The sequence below is a fragment of the Pipra filicauda genome, unplaced genomic scaffold (genome assembly GCF_003945595.2).
Source record: "Pipra filicauda isolate LSUMZ 115617 unplaced genomic scaffold, ASM394559v2 scaffold124_size2119055_pilon, whole genome shotgun sequence".
In the NCBI taxonomy this organism is placed as follows: Eukaryota; Metazoa; Chordata; class Aves; order Passeriformes; family Pipridae; genus Pipra; species Pipra filicauda.
The window spans coordinates 2041605-2059120 of NW_024103707.1; the positions used below are offsets into that span (position 1 = coordinate 2041605).

General features: G+C 41.7%; 1 protein-coding gene across 2 annotated transcripts in view; it reads left to right on the forward strand.

The window, feature by feature from the left end:
• Positions 1-6532: 6532 nt before the first annotated feature.
• Positions 6533-17516, forward strand: part of LOC113992172 (short transient receptor potential channel 4) — a 70772-nt gene continuing 59788 nt past the window's right edge. For both annotated transcript variants that reach the window (XM_039389303.1, XM_039389301.1), the window contains exon 1: positions 6533-7057. The gene's annotated coding sequence lies outside the window, so the exon portion shown is untranslated. The remainder of the gene's footprint in view (positions 7058-17516) is intronic.

Genomic DNA, 17516 nt, shown 5'->3' on the forward strand with positions numbered 1-17516 from the left:
CTCCCAGTATTTACCTCTTTTTATAGTTAGGAACATCCTACTTATATACAGTTTAGGTCTTCCTTGCTAAGATGAAAAAATGATTACCACTTCTGCTTCTGGTGAATATGTTAGCTGTCACTTTAGCGTTGTCTTTTTTCACAACTATAAACTATATGACATAACTCAAAGGTATCTTTTCATGGGCAGAACAAGCCCAGTTGAAATATTCCTGAGAGATCATGTTACCTTATGATCTATGACAGCCTCCCTGCAGGTTCTTTTTATACACCACTGTCAAACATGAGGTCTGAAGCTGATGTAAACTTCTGCTTAGCTAGAGCAAAACAACAGTTTCTCATGTGTTACACTCCTGGTAATACATTCTGAATGTCTACTGCTTTCTTGACAATATTGCTTTTTTTTGCAACAACTTCTCACGGCCTAATCTCTCTGAGCTCCATTAAACTCTCTGAGTTCCATCAAAATCTTCAAACTTTTCCTACCAGACATCTAAGTATGTCACCACCTTCTTTTTTGGAAGTGCTGTTCTCAATGCTATTATTTCAAACTCACTTTTATCAGGTCTGAGAGGCCTCCATCTTTACATTTTTCAGCTGTTTCACCCCATTAAGAGATAAAAAAATCTAGGTATATACTCTACCTGTTGAGGATCACACAAAGAATCACAGAACATTCTGAGTTGGAAGGGACTCACAAGGATCATCAAGTTCAACTCTTAAGCGAATGGCCCTTAAGTGGATCACCCTTGTGACCTTGACATCAGTAGCACCATGTAAAAATGCAGCTCCACAATTTCAAGAAGAGCCTCCTTTTTGTGTAAGACATTCAATCACCTCTTCTCCCACACTGATTTAAGGTAGACCAATCTTTTAAAACCCTGTTTTTAGTTCCCTTAAAAACTTTTGATGTCTGTCTTCTCTTTTAGCAGATCATGAACACATTTTTGGTAACACAATGTTGCCTTCTCCTTTTCCTAGCCTTTCTTCCCTGAACAGCCTGTACCCTCCTCTAAGAACACTCCAACCCTTTGATTTATCCTACAAAGTGTCTGTCTTGCCGATTAAGTTATAGCTTTGTTTGTGTAGCAAGACATCTCGTTCTTTCTGTTTATTCCACATACTTAGAGATACCTAAAATGTCTGGCTAGTTGCCCTGGAATTCTGCCTCTTGTTTTCTTTTATCTCCCAACTGAAATATCCCATTTGTTTCCAAGATTTCAGGTCTTTTACAACATTACGAGCCTTATAAACACAGGTAAAGGTTCCAGCTGCTTCAGAAAATTAGAAAGGGATAATTGCTTAGGTTTACTCTTCAACAAACTTCGGTTTGCCATTGCTGTCTTATGACTTTTGTCATGCAATTCTAAGGATGATGATTCGAACATCTGATTCTGTGTGTCTATAATGCTGGTATTTATATAGGAGATTTGATCTCCTATTAGAGCCAAAAGGGACATAGTGTGGATTCAGGTGCTGTGCGTAGGTATCCAAAACCTATATAATTTCACAGAATATTTGGTCTAACCTCAAGAAAAGCAAAGATCACCCATCAGACAGTTTCCTTGGCAAGGTGAGGCAGGTCAAAAACTATTTGTTCACCTTCTGCAGGCATCTTGGATAGCCTTGGGAATCTCAAGCAGCACGAGGCATCTCCGCTTTGGTTTTTCCCCTCTTCAGTAGAATGCTTAAGACACTATTAAGCTCATCAAGAAGTTAAAACCCACACTCAAAGCTGAGGTTTTCTCTAAGCTCCCATCACTGTATTAAGACATTTAGCAATTCAAATGCATACACTTAAATTTAGATGTCTCTACTCTAGAACTGCATCCCACTCCAGCACTGAGTCTGATACATTAGACCTGTACCTTCCTAAAATTTCTACAGAAAGACTGACAGAAAAACCTCAAAAATGTAACACCTGAGTATTCTAACAGAATGTAAGTGCTTAGTAGGAAGCACAGATATCTGAAAATAATCATGGAGAACAAAAGTTAAATGGCTTTTAAAAACACCAAAAACTTCAGTGACGTTATTCTGCTATTCATTAAAAAATTGCAAAAGAAAACAGTGAACCTCAGTGCACCAACTTCCATCCTCTGATATCAGAAAAATAAGCTTAAATTATTCAAAAACTCTGGCTAGGAGAAGAAAGGAGATAGAGCTTGTAGCATGGCAGTAAAATTAACAGATATGAATTCTGTAGAAGTGATAAATGTACGCAAAGAAGTTTAATTGCTGTCCACCAAAAATAGGAATTGTTGCAATTTAAGTAGTAATAAAATCGGATGTCTACACAGAATTCTGCACGCTTCCAAAATAAGATGTGGAAATAAAATTAAATAGCAATTTAACTGTCAATAAAGCTAAGGGACTTGCTTACCTCTATAAAATTACAAACCCCAAATATCTTCTCACCTGAATAACTAAAATTTGGTATTGGAAATTTTTTCCAGTAGTTCACTTGTGTTTGACCCATTCTATTTTTTTTACCTTTTAATGAAAACAAAGAACTAAGAAACAAAGAAATATAGTTCAAGATTCTAGTCTATCTGGCACAGAAGAACAGCCTGAGTGAAAGAGACCCAGAGCTGAGGTCAGTACTTGCCTGTTTTAAGGAAAGTGTTACTATTTATACACATCCCTGGATCAATGTCTCCCTTCCCTTGCATGTTCCTGTCTCTCTCTTCACTCACAATCCTTTTGCCCCACTAAACCTTCATGAGAACTATATCTCTGCCAATAAATGTTCCATACAAAAAAGATTTCTGCTGGGGTCTCCTCCTTCTTTCATAGATTCCTTGTGTTCTTCAGTCATTCAATGAAAGGAATCTCTTTTTCTCAAGTCTTGGAAACTTGAGTTTTGTCTAATGATATTTAAGTACATAAATGGCAATACACTGAATTATGCGAAAGAAAAGATTTAATAGCATGGAATGCTTGGTGTGGGCTGGCAAGAACAATTTACTGCTTGCAAAAAGTTCTGTCTGGGGGAAGTGCGTGATCTGTAACAATAGAACCAATGGAATTAACTTGTTACAGATTTCATAAATCAGATTAATACAGAGAAAAAAAATTATAATCCTTATTCTGTGTGCCAGTGTAGTCTCCAAAACAAACATAGAAAAAAATCTAAACTGCCCCAAGAGATATTATTGCACTGTGTGATTTCACATTTTACATCATGCTAATGAGCAATAGATCAGTAGAAGCATATTTAAAATTACATGAAAGTAATAGAAATATGAGGAAATCTTCCTCCATTATCCAAAAATAATAAAAATTAATGCAATTAATGTTTGAAAAAATTGAATAAGATTATTTTAAATAGTTTAAATTTCTTTCTTATGCATATAAATCTTCATCTTTGAAGAAAATGTCATAATCCCTTAAATATTCATACTACTAGTAAGAAAAGCTGTCATTAACACATAAAGAAAAGAAGCTGAGATACAGAAATATTATGGCACCATTTACCTGGTACTGATTGAGAAAATATGGTTAAAATTTCTGCATTGCTTTTTCCTTTCTTCTTTGAATATAATGAGCCATCTCTCCAGGTAAGACAATTCAGTTTCACTGATTTGGGTAAATTAATACTGAATCACAGCTCCTGCAGCTGTTTTTACCTGTACCCATTAATATTAGAAGGTGAAATCAATTAGTTTTTTCTAAGTGCTCCAACCTTATCTTCTTTTTTAAGCTGCCTTTAATCTTATGTTTTTCTCCTTGGAGTAGTTTATGAAATAAAATTGAGAGATACATCCTAGTGATATTTGCACAAACTGCAGAGAGAAGGGAAAAAACCTCTCTGCTTGCTATTTTTAATATATAAGATTTGGCTGAATTGCAAATGGTCAGCACCTGGGCATGCGTCAGCAGGTGTTTTGAGGGGGATGGCGTAACATGGGGGGTAGAAATGGAGAAGATCCCAAGAGGAATGTAATTTGGTGTGACACTGTGAGCAGATTAAAGGAAGGTCCACTCATGCTGTTACCGTATCACCCCTAAAACCTCAATATGTGATACAGGTTTCAGAGAATGTTTAATTTTTCCCCTTTTGCTTGCTCTTCTTGCCACAGTACTTACTGCTGAGAAACACTTGGCAGCTAGTACGTGTTAGGAATAAAACATACTAGCATGCACTCAGAATGTTGCCAATATCCAGACCTGGCTGTCCCAAATCAGAGATAAAATTCTGTTTACTTAATTTTCAACTGAGTAATACCACAGAGATTTTATCTGAACATTAGTTTAATAGCAAATTACAAGATTGGCAAGATCCACAGGTTATCATACGTAAAACGCCAGGAAACATAAAGCATATTGATAGTGCTATGTTGCATTCAGCCCTGCAAAGCAGAAATGTCATATTTCTTTTCACACACAAAGGAAATACTGTTAATTATAGAGGTATTTGCTTGTGAAAAATAAAAATTACACTCAAAACAGAAGTTGGCTTCTCAAGATCTAATAAGGAAATGCATGGGGAAAAAAAACACTCTCTACTTGGGGAAGTACCTCTGAAAGTAACTTCCAATCTGTAGCAACACACTGCAATATCAGTAGTGTTGGTAGCCTGCACAAGGGGTACCAATACTCCAATAATAGGTAGATAAGCTCACACTACCAATTTCAATGCAATGCCATAGCCTTCATTGCAGGCTCTCTGGCTGTCTAGGGTGCTTCTACTTACCCAACTCTCTCTCCTTGCCTTTATGTGGATATGCATGTATGGGTCTACGTGTGTATACACATACATATGCATACATATGTGTGTTTACTCAAATTACTGGCTCAGCTTCCCAAAGCAGCTGCTTTGGGCATTCGATCTGTACTTGAACCAATATGAGTTCTCTCGTGTTCAGTTAACATCTCTTAGAAAGAGACATGCAGAGACCTGTTATAGCCTGCCTGTATTGTGCATTGCTCAGTGGCAGGAGGCTGTTTTCTGAGCAGGTCCCCAAAGGCAGTATCTTTCTGCTGAAATCTCAATGGTATCTAATTTGGGGCACGTTTAAAATACGTATGCCAGTGGTTCCCACAGCAGCCTGATGCAGAGGCTCGATGCTGCAACCGTGGAAGTTCCAGAGCAGAAGCCATCTGGCATTTTCACTGCTCAGCTTAGTGCAGATTAATTGCATCACCTCTGCTGCCCGTGGAGGTCTGGTGCCTTCGAGTAGTGTGGCTGGCGATTCCTTCACATTCGCTGTAATGGCATTTTCAGGCTCGCCTGCTTCATCAAGAGCTTCATTGCTCGATGCGCTGAAACCTCTTCCAGGGACGCCGGTGAAAGCCAGCACTACGGATACTCTCGCTCTTGGCATTGTTTACACCCCACACCCGCCGTCCTGCGTAGCCTGGCCCCAGCGGGGCAGGCAGCAAGGGGGCTGTTGGCGGCTGGGTTGTCAGTGCGCACTTTGCTGGCATTCGGCCCTTCCCGATGCTCCCCTGGGCTTATTTCACCCCCCTCCTTCCCCGGAATGCCAAGTTGGAAGCTCTTCACCCAACGAGACGGCCAAAGTCAGAAAGTGGTGGCATGCTGCCCGGCAGTGCCACGCGGGGAGCAGCCTCCCGGTGGGGAGGTGAGGCAGGAATGGGGGGGAGTGGAGGGATGGTGGACCGGGCACGGCGGGCTCTGAGTACGGTGGCAGGTGCCACCCTGCCTGCACCGTGTCCAGACCCCAGAACGGGGCCGAATCCAAAGGGTTCTCTAAAAAAAAAAAAAAAAAAAAAAAAAGGCAGGATGTTCTGTCGTGCATCTCTGCCTCTGCACGTTGCATATTTTTCCTATCGTATTTCTAAGTTCGAGCATTTAAGATATATCATAATTTTTTAGGAAAAATAAAAGTAAAGTGAGCAGTTGGTGTCTAGCAGCCTCGTCTCCTCCGCTCCTCTGTTAAAAATCCCGGCTGCGGTTCGGTCCCCTTCACGTCCAGGCCGGGCTGACCCAGCCGCACCGGGCGAAGCTGGCGCAGCACAGGGGCAGGGACCACCCGATGGGAGGCCGGGCCCAGGGGCGCACCGGGGGCAGAGCCTCTACCGCGTCTCGGGAAAGAAGCGTCGGGCGCGCGCCGGAACCCAATCCCGGCTGCGGGCTCGAAGGGCGCCGGGCGAGGCCCCCGCGGAGGCGGACTCACAAGAGCCGCACCGCGGCTGCATGGAGCGGGTTGGGGCTTTCCCAGATGCCGAGCGATGTGACAGCGAACTTCCTCCAGAGTCGAGGCTGCTCCTTGGTGCGTCCGCCTCTGAGCGGTCCCGAGCGGTGCGTGTTCTCGCCTTCTCGCTGCTCCCTCTCCGCGGGGGGACAGCCGGTGAGCCCCGCACCGCGGAGCGCCCCGGGCCGGCCCCCGCGCGAAGCCCCGCGGAGCCGGGCGCGGTGCGCGGCGCGCCCGCAGGGGGGCGCAGGCGGGCGGGCAGCGGCGGTGCGGGCGCGGCGGGCGAGGGGAGCGGCGCGGCCGCGGGGGGCAGCGCGGCGGGGGCGGGCGAGCGGAGAGCGGCTGGGGGGGCTCGCTGAGGCAGAGCTTGCTGCCGGCCGAGCAGGGAGCGCAGCGGCAAGCGCGGAGAACCCCGGCGTGTGCCCCTCTGCGCTCCTTCTGCCGGTATTTCGGTGTCTTTTTTCCCTTCCCGCGCCGCGCAGCCAGCGCTCCGGAGGGGACCGCCGCATCGGGAGGAGCTGTTACTTTTTACAGCCGGCATGAGGCTCCCCGAGGGAACAAGGAGACGCCGCACTAAGCAGCCGGGGAAGAACCTGCTCCTCATCTGTTGCAGCGGAGCCCGGCGGCAGGCGCGGTTCCCCCGGCCGAAGGTGATGGGCACCCGCTGACTCGTGGACGTGCGTCCGAGAGTGCCTGCATGTGTGGCAGACATGGAGAAAATAAAGTAAAAAACGGGGATAGTGGATGAGATGGACGACAGCCAGTGAAATAAAACAGACAGCTTCTAAAAGGATTTAATTTGCAAACGGGATTGTAAAAGGTACAACTTCCATGGGAAAACGTGACCTGTTAAAACTGCTGACGGAAGATGCCGGCTGTCAGCGCAAACACCTAAACCAAGTAAGTTCTCGTCAACTTTGTTCCTTTGATCTATTCTCTTTCTGAGCTTTTGATTACTTTTTTGTTCCTCTTAAAAAACAACAACAAAAAAAACCCAAACACCAAAAAACCCACAAGTCCCTAAGACTGTCTGAGGTAACTTTTTGCGCCAATGGAAGTAACGGAAAACGACATACTGAACGCCCTTGGTGGCAGTCCAGAGGAGCCTTAGGATCTCTTCCTTTCTCTTGTATGTAATAAACATGTTTTTCCCTGGCAGCCGCTGCCGTGGGAAGCGGCATCCATCGGTCGCTGGATGACACCTGCAGGATAGCGGAGCGCCCGGGGATCGCAGGGAGCGGGCGGGGTCCGCTCCGTGAGGGCGGAGGATGCTCTGCATCTGCCCCCCGCGCCCGGCACGGGCGAGAGCGGCCGCAGGTGGGAGTCCCGCCGGCCTGGCCTCTGCCCCGTGGCTCCCGCCGGCCCGGACGGCGCTGAGCGCACCGCGGCACCCGGCAGCGCCACAGCGGGAGTTCACGGGTCACGCACACCGGTGGGGTGCGGGAGCCTCGCCGCTGTGCTTCCCGCGGTGCCGGCGCGGAGCCGGGGTGCAGAGGGGCTGCCACTGCTCCCCCCGGGACTGGCGGCCCAAGCTGGGGTGTTCCCGCAGAGGTGCCCCTGCGGGAGGACCTCGCTCGCCGCCGGCGCACTCCGCAGGGACCCTCCAAAAAAAGTCGGGGTCCTGTCAGGAAGCCCTCCCGGAGGGACCTGGAGGATGGTGGGATGCAGGTGACTGGAGTAGAGGAGGATAAATTTGGCCGTGGGACGGCTCATGGAGCACAGAAAGGGACTGGTGGGGTTCGTCCCCGCGTGGAGTTTACACCTGCAAGGTCCTGATTCTTGAGGAGATGGGACATAAGCTATGGTCCTGTTGGGAAGAAGCAGCTGATGCTCTTGAGGTTTAAATGCCGACAGAAATTCACCACTCTGCAAAGGGACGCATCTGTGAAATTGTCTTCAGCTGGCAAAACCTGCAGCCTTGTTAATCTAATATTTCCCCGTTTTTACGAGGAAATGTTATTTATGCACTTTTGTTTTACTGGACTCAGTTGAGTGATTTCCTGTTAGCATGGCAACCGAATTTTATATTTCTCTAAGCATGACTTGTGAGATGGCTCTTCCAACGCAACAACACCTTTTAGGTGGAAGTAAATAAAAACACTTTTTAGTCTGTGTTTTTGTTACAGAGAATGAGTACTCCTCAAAAAAAGAAAACAGTAACAGATTGCATCTTCGTTTCATCTGAGAAAGTAATATTTCTTTCTATAAGAAACAGTGCACATAGAGATCTTCTATAAAATGAAGTATAGACAGAATGGGAAATAGTTTATTTTAACTTCTACACACTAAACTAAACACTAGCATTACTGCACCTCTAAGTCCAGTCTGCTTGAAATTTCAAATCTAATTGTACTGCAGTGACAGAATGTTTCAGTGTTTACATTACTTGCTCCAAAGCTCAGACCTGGATAGTTTAGCAAGGTTATCTGTGCAAGCATACTGAATTTTCCATTAATTTAATCTCATTCACATAAGCAAGAGTTTTATGTACAGTCAGAGAAGCCAGGCACCAGAGTGAGACTGCTTTAGACTTGTCTTAGAATAGCAGAAATTCTGGATTAACAGAAGACCTGAGTTTACATCCCTTTTTCAGGCAAGACTCAGAAATGAGCTTTGTCCTTTAATGTTAAAGTAGCTGAAACCACACAGTTTGGTTTTCCTTTGGTGTTGCCTTCTACAATGAAAAATCTTGGTTTTCTTTGCATAGGGATTGGGTTCTTTACTATTGTTTTTCCTCTTTTTCATCAGACTTGTTAGATGAGACTTTATTTGGAAACATCTAAAAATATGTCTGTCGTTTAAATTTAACTTCAACCACTTACTCTGACTCTATGTATAGTAGTCATTGCCCTTAAAATAGCTCCAGGAAAAAATTCCATTTCTTCTTTTCTTGTGTTATTTAGAGCCAAATACTGCTAACTGAAATTTAAGTCAACTGAGGTCACTACAGATCTGGTATGATTTTTATTATCTTTCTGAGATATCTTTGCTTATCTCCTGAAAATGTTGAGTTCCAAGCAACGAGGTGACAGTAGACTTGCAATGTGGAAAGCCCACCAACAATATATCAAAGGACGGACATAGAGAAAACTGTTAAGGGATTAGCTTTCACCTTTGCATTTGTGTGTATATATTGCCTGAGTTAAATGACAAGGGAAAATGAGCATGACTGCTTCTCCCAGTTCCTGAGACTTGTCCCCATGCCAATACAGTTTATTCTGTCAGCTTTTTCTGGTATTTGATTCATTGGTGTGAAGAGGAATCAACAGGGAAAATCCTGTGTGGCATCTCTGCCTGCCTTTGGTGATGCTGGTAATTAGTGCTAAAAGGGACTGAATTAATATTGAAAATAATGACTAAGTCACCAAAACTTTTCTTACAGAAAGGCAACATAGAAGCAAGAAGAAAAGACTGTTTTAAGAAAGAGCAGACAAGAATAGATGAAGCATTGTTCTATTCAGACACTTAATGATTTTATGAGTATCAGATTTGTCATTACTTTTTCTGTTTAGTTTTAAGTCATGTTGGGTTATATTCTAGTTACTTTCTCAATTATATTTTTAGTTACTGAAAGAAGGTTGAAGGTAAAACTTTCTGTATACATCAATCTTCCATCACCATGTTTTGTGACAACAAACAAAATTTCAGAAACCATGTGTTTTAGGAGTCCTGGATCCAGAGGCCAAACTTGCCTTTACTTTACTACACTGAAATTAGGTTAGGTAGTGTAGCATATTGTTAGTATAACACCAGCAACAATGTTGCCAGAGTCCTCACGTCCACTGGGATTTGTTGCTGCGAAAAAAAAAATCACCTGACTAAAACTGTATTCATTAATATAGTTTCATGTAGTCAACACAGAGAAAGGCTGAGCAAATTAAATCTTCTTTCTGTAACAGATACTTATGCAGAAATGCTTCGTAGGTGCTTCATCATTCAATCAAATAGAATTTGAGACTGTCAAAAGGAACAACTGAAAATAAGACATAATTTCTTTGCTCAGCAAATAAATTAGAAGTTTTTTAGCGTACCACAAAGACAAAAGCAACAAATAAATGAGTTATCTATTGTATCATGTTCTTGAAGTTGTGGGTTGGGTTTTTCCAGTTTTGTTTTTTTCTTTTTTCCCTTCAAACCTCTATTTTGGTTTACTTTCTAAAAGTATTTTTTCTACTGTTTTACAACCACATATTTCTAATTTAGATCGTGACTGGTGTGAGACAATAACTGAAAAGAACCTTGGATAAAAATTAGGATTTTTTACAACTAAGCTATTTTTCAGCGAATGTGGGCTGAAGTGGGACAGGAAAACTTCCTTGAATTTGAGTGAATTTTAGATCTGTCTATGATTATGGACTGGTCAAACCTAATCTCTGAAGTCCGTGACAGCTTCTGCAATTGCTTGGTCACTGAGTCTGTGTTAAATACACTCATCTCAAAAAGCTTCTGGCATACTTGTGCATGTGAGATGAACCATTTGAATATTATAGTAATATTATCTGGTATATTATTCAATGGGTAGAAGGAACAGTAGATGGAGAAAGATTTTTCACTGTGCTCTTCTGAGACAGGGGTTGTAGGTACTTTCCACATATCATTGAAAACTTCTGAGGAGCAAGCAGCCTTTGCCCAGGAGGCAAAGGCCCCCATCCTACCACTGGTGCATGGACAGTCACTGAGCAGCCAAGCCCTATGGTGATGTTCCTAAGCTCTTCCAGTCCTAGCTCAGTACGCGCTGGTTTTCCAGGATACACAAGATCTTTTTGTTTTAGTTTAGTTTGATTTGGTTTTTGAAGTGATTTCTTCTGATACCAGTTTTAAGGACTACAAATACATCCTTCCTTGGATCGGAGAAAAATAAATCTTATGCTACCTGCATTCACACCTAAGACCATACTGGAAAACCAGGTACTAGGCTCCTCATGTCCTTGTGCCAGCTAGTCATGCAAAGTGCAGTTCAGTTGACTTAGAGATGGCACCATAGGAGGACACTAGTCTCCTGTAGGTCTTGTAGCATACAGGCTATCCTTTTGTGGCTATATCTGGTAAGACTGAACTGACATGAAATATCTGTCAGCTACTGAGGTGAACCTGTAGTGTTTCTTTTCCTTTCTTTGAAAGAGAAAGGCAGAACAAGCAGAGAGTAAACCATCTTCTGCATTTTGTTGTCTTCTTTATAGCAGAACAAGCATCCTCTAGAGGTGCCTGTCTTTGTTAACTATGCAGCAAGAGCCAAGACAAGGAACCTTCCTTCTCAAGCTAGATTAGCTGAATCCCAATTGTGCAGAGCAGGCTGTTGTAATACATCATAAAGGTTGAATAAGCACAGAGGTCAGTAGATCCAGGACAAAACCCAAAACAAACCAAAACATGAATACATGTACTCATATACATGCACATGCTCCAAGCTGTTATGCTAACAATCTGTAAATAGCAAAACTCACAGCTGCCTGTTGGACGTACACTTCTGTAAATTTGCCAGCTGCCACCTCTGCAATCCAGCTTCCTTACACAGAATTCTGCAAAACACAGTCTTATGCAAACTTTTGTCACTTTTCAGCTCAGGTGTCTGGTTCTCATGGCTGTGAGAGAGAGGCAGCTGCTGCCAAAGAGCCCAGGGAATTTCTCAGTGATGGCCAAGTAGTGGGGATGGTTATTAACCCAGTTCATAAAGCATGAGAGGAGCATTAATACAGCTCTGTATGGTGAGAAGTTTGCCTGGCATGAGAGCTTCGCTCACTCCTTATGAAGAGATGTAGGCATTCTGGTGGTAAGGACCTTACTGTAGTAGACTTTGTATGAGATTGACTGAGAATTCAAATTTCTCCCTTTTCTCCCTTTAACCATCATTTAATCGAAGTACCCACTCACATCAGGGGAAGTTAGCAGTTCTAGGAAATCAATACTGTCCTGTGTTCATTAAATTAATGGACAAACTTTTGCCTGTGTTCCTTCTGTGGTGCTCTAAATCAGGCGAAGAATACTAAAAGCTACTATTTTGAAGATGATGTCTGTAGTATTGCCTAGCATACAGATGTTTTTAGCAGATTAGCAGTTTGATGTCAGACCTGAGAGTACTGGATAGAGCACCAAGTTTACAGTCAATGAAAATTATATTGCCCTCTGTATTTTTTCTTCCTAAAAATTGATTGTCATGGGTTTACTTGTTCTAGAAAAAAAAAAACAAAACAAAAAAAAACAAAAGGGAATTTTTCTTTCCCCTGCTGCATGTGGGGGAGGGATGTTGAATGGGGAGGACAGCTCTCTGCCTTGGGTGATTACCTACACAAAGGAGCTGGCTGGCAGAACTACATTCCAGCCTTTCCAAACCTGCAGGGAGGGGGAAGGAGTTTTCCTCCTCTTCTTGCAAAGCGGGGACACTTCACTTTCTGCCTTAATGGAGGCAAGGGGTGTGTGTGTGTTGGAAAAGCTTTGAGGCCGTATTGCTCTTGACCTGGTCATCTGACTGCTCTCCGGCCTCGGCTTGCCTGCGTGCTGCCCTGTCTCCAGCCCAAACCTGCTCAGATTTCATCGCAGAGTTTGTGCTCACTGACGAACAAGGGGGGAATCCTGTCTACAGCCAGCCGCAGACAGTGTGAGTTTAGTGGGAAAGAAACGGCCCTTCTTTCCCCTTTTTTCCCCTTCCCTACCTCGGGGGGCAGGGGGAAATCTCCATTTTTTGGTTTCTTCTGCAATCTGGGGCCCCCACATGGCGATCACCAGAGCCAACATCGCCCCCTGCCGACCAACGCCGAGCACTGCAGGCTCTGCTCCTCCAGGGATCCAACAGCGCTCCTGCCAACCGTGATCAGAACCGCGCTAGAGGACAGAGAAGTATCAGACTGTTTCCTTTTTTGAAGAGGACTTTTGGGTACAGGATTATTGTTTAGTTGTTTTTGTGTTCTGTTGCTGTTTTTGCCAGTATACATATATCCTTTAATAAAGGGTTGTTATTTCTTCCTTCTTCCATACTTCCTCGATTGGAGCCTCTTAATTTCGGATTTACGATTGCTGAGAGAGAGGAGTTTGGTCTACCTCATAACTCATCCTCCTTAGCAAAACACTCCAGTCTCCTTAAACTGAGACATTGATGTAATTTAAATGTAGTTCATCTTGCCAATAAATATTTTGTTCTATGCATTGATTTGCTACTGTCCTTCCCATTATAAAAAGTAAACCAGGCCAATTTGCTTTTTTGAGTAAAGAAATGAACAGTGGGATTGCAGCAGAAGATAAGAGGATCATATTATCTCTGATTTAAGATTACCCCCAGTACATTTGTATATAGTAATTTAAATCAAAAACATTTTTTATGACAAATTTTGAAAAGCTGTAAAAAGGATTTTTGCAGCAAAGGTCTGTTGTTTATTTTTCACCTAACCCCCACAAATTTGACTGTAACTATAAACACCAATCACTTACGTTCCTTGTATAGTCACTAGAGAGAGACAGAAACCTCTAGTGAACAAACTAATCCAACTAATCCAATTTATACCTGACATAGAGTGGAAAGAATCAGGTATTTGTTGATGCTGATTGTTGTTTGATTTCACATAGCTGAAGTAAGGCAAGAGGAACCTTACCCTAGTGGTGTCAGAAACTCCTCCACCAAATAACCATTTTCAGAGGAGACAATAAATAGACATGGTTTTCTTCCAAGGTGTCTTAAGGTCCTATTGACTTTCATGATATTGATGCAGATATCGTAACAATAACAGATGGCTGCAATATAATTTAAATATCCTGTTGTCTGTTCTCAGAGTTTTTAAGAGTTTGTGGTTGGTTTGGGTAGCTGAAATACAGCTTCTAGCTGTGCCAAGGGAAATGGGGGTGTTAGCTGGACTGTTGCAAAAGAAGAACATACAGTTCTGGGTGCTCACATCCTGCCTCCTGCAAGTGCAAGGTATCTCTTTTCTGGAGAGAACACATTGCATCTGTGGAGCAAGGGAAAGCAAGCACAGATTCTCTTCAAATGCTCTCAGCATTTCCAGTGCCACGGTGTACCTTGGTCTGCCGAACACATGATTACAACAGAAATTATCCCTCAAAGATTACGTTGTTTTAACTACTGTTCATGTGGAAATGTTTGTTATTATTAAACACTTCAAAATCAATCCTCAGCTGTGCTTCAGCACTGCTTGCTGCATGGATCCTGCCTATCTTTAACTGGAAAATAACTAAAATATCCCATTTGTGTTTTGCTTATACTGACAGCATTTTTTTAGATGGGAGAGATACTGGACATTCATTTTTGATAGTAATCACTGAAAATGATGACAGCTGCAGTCAATCCTTTGGACTTGTTTATGCTGGCATAGTGAGTTTGTTTTTCAAATTTGGTGTGTTCTATAGTACGTTTATACCTGCAATGCCATCAGTTTCAAAAACATATGCTTTCCCTATAGCGGCTTTCACTGGCTAGCAGACTCTCTGCATAAAGAATTTTGGTAAATAAAACCAAAACCAAGTTGCCTACAAAACAGTTGTCTAATTTGCCTTAAGCCTCTTAGCTACAAAACTGTCATTCAAAAGGCAGTAACTGTTTGTCTTTGAATTCATCAAGACACCGTAATGTCAGACCTGTGCGTCTGTATAGGCTTTAGGAAGAACTTAGTAACTTCATAGGGTGATTCATATGACCTATCTTGAAGAAAATTAATTGCCCTCTGCAGGGGGTGCATTTTTTCCTATTTGTAATAAAGGAAAATTGGGGTGACAAACCAGCTTTGGCTGTCAGTGTTTTGAATTCCTAGCCTATCCAATATGTGTCTCACCTTTATTTTTCAAATGTTCTAAATTGAAGTACTTTATCGTGTCACATAATGATTAATAAAGTTTCCTAAGTCTAATATGAAGAATGTGCTGTAGTAATTTTTCAAAACTACGAAGGAACCTGGTACCTATGGCACAGAGATCACGTATTGCAAATTAATGGCATAGGTAGGTATCTGCACTAATTCCTGGGCTGTAACTACTCTTGTATTTTCTTGTAAAAGACATCAAGGTCAGTGCAGAGCGATTGAAAAATAATATTTTTGTCTACCCACTTACATAAAAATATGTTATTAATTATTGTTTAACTTAGTGATATTAACTTTGAGCATATTTGTTTATGCACTGCTGCCAGTGGTACCAAATACTGATGTGATTTGAGATGATTACATTTATTTTGCTGCAATGTCTTTACATAGAATTAAACTTCCACGTAACCATTTTTACTTTTCTTCTTTTTTTTTGAATTTAAAATTTTCTTCTTTCACAATACTTAAAGCAAGTAGATGGAGCAGAGATTTGAAAAACCCTTCTTTTTAGTGTGATTTTGCTCTCAGAGGAGGGAAGCAGGGGATGCTCAGAGAGCTGGGTTGCATTTCATTGTTTGTGCACTTGTCTGGACTCAGAGCTGCACTGAGTGACTGAACTGACTGACTGCATAAGCTGGATTTATAGGGATGGGTTAGGATCAAAGAAGGATTTCTCACTCATCCCAAGTAAATTGTGCTACCCAAATCCCACACATCAGGGTCCTTATTTTCAGGAAGAGTCATTGATGATTAATAATTCTTTTCAGTGGTAGTACACAACCAGGTTTCTCTTAAAACCAACGTTAGCTGACTTTGGGCAAGATAGCAAGGGCATGAGTATGACTTCGAGGAGGATAGAATGGACAAAATAGTAGGCGTTTTCATTTCAAAGCAGTCATGTAAATAAGTGTCAATGAAGACCATGACTGTTTAGAGACACTAGCGCATTCAAATAGGACAGCTTGTGCCCATCATACTCCCATTGACAGTTAAGTAATAGACATCTTTAAAGGCTTGATTTTCTTCTGAAACATAGTGGTTTGGTAGACAGTATACTGAGTCAAAATGGCATTTTAGTTATCTTACTCCATTAGTGTTTTTTTTGCCTAATTGCCTATTTACTGTTATTTTAACACTTTACTTAAACCTATTGCTGGAAAACAAAGTCTACAATAAAAATTACCTAAACCAATCAACAACTCATAACAGCAGAGCTTTATTGTCAGTGCATGATAGAATTCATTTTAAGAAATAAGATACTATCTGTGTTTTCTAATTAAATCTTAATTCAAGAAAATATTCAAACATAAAGAAGCTTTGGTGTTCTACTGAAAGCAGAGCTTCAGAGAATGCTTCTTGTTAAGCATTGGCTTTGTTCCTCTTTTCAGTATGAGACATTTGCCTGAATATTTGTGTATTTGTTGTGGATTGCTACTGTGTGTGCTCTTTAGCATTAGAGAAATATGAAGGTCACAGATGAATTTAAAATGATGGTAATGGTCAAAGTAATTTGAAATTCTAACACCCTTACGTGAAATTTTACAAAATACAAAATGAAACAATTGTGCCTTCTCATCAATCATACATGTGTTGGTTCAGATGGAAAATGTAATTTTGAAAATTTATCCCCTTGCTTCAAGAGAATTATAATGCTCTGGCAGCTTCTTGTTTCTTCTCAATAATTTAGCAGTTTATGAAAAATATATTGTGTCTACTTCTCCACTCTGATGCAGTCCATGCAATTACAAGTTGTGGAGAATCTAATCCAAAATCTTGCCACTCTTGAGTATTTTAGAAAAATATGTAGTCCTAAAACATTTGCCATTGTTGCCATGGTTGCAACCTGCATCTGTCCTGTGTAATGCACAATTTTCTCCATTCCCTGTCTAAGTACTTTTTTCTGTTGCAGTTTACAGACTCATATATTGAATCTTCATGGAGGGAAGCAGCGAATCATTCTTTTAAGTATACTACTGTAGTTAATGAGAACTAAAATCTCACTGCATCTGATTAAAAGAATTCCTGCTTCTTTCTGTTACTGGGAAATTTGCTTTTAGAGTGAAAATCAAGTAGGAAAGGACATGTGCAATTTTTAAATCAAATTTCCTTTTTGATAGCTTGTAAAACATTCAGGAGCCGTTCTGAACAGGTTTTTATAGAATTGCCAGAAAACTGATTGCCATTTCAAGGTTAGCACATCAACTGAAAAGAAAACAGTCTTAGAAGTCTCTATTATAAGCAAAACTCTAGTGTACTGGTATATATTCAATATCTTCAAGCTGCTATTAATACTTCTAGTAGATCCCATATACTTCATTGAACCTAAGGTAAAATGATTTCAACATTTTATCTACTTATGTCAACCATGAAACCAGGGTGTTCTGTTATGAAGGAATGATGAAAATTTATGTTCAGTTTCCTCAATTTTGCTTAAAATCTTGTGACATTTCAATAATTCTGAGTAGCAGCTCAAAACACTGCAGTAGAGTTAATTTCCAATGTGGGTATTCTACTACCAGGTTTTATAGGAAAGGCAGATAATTCTATTTATATTTTGA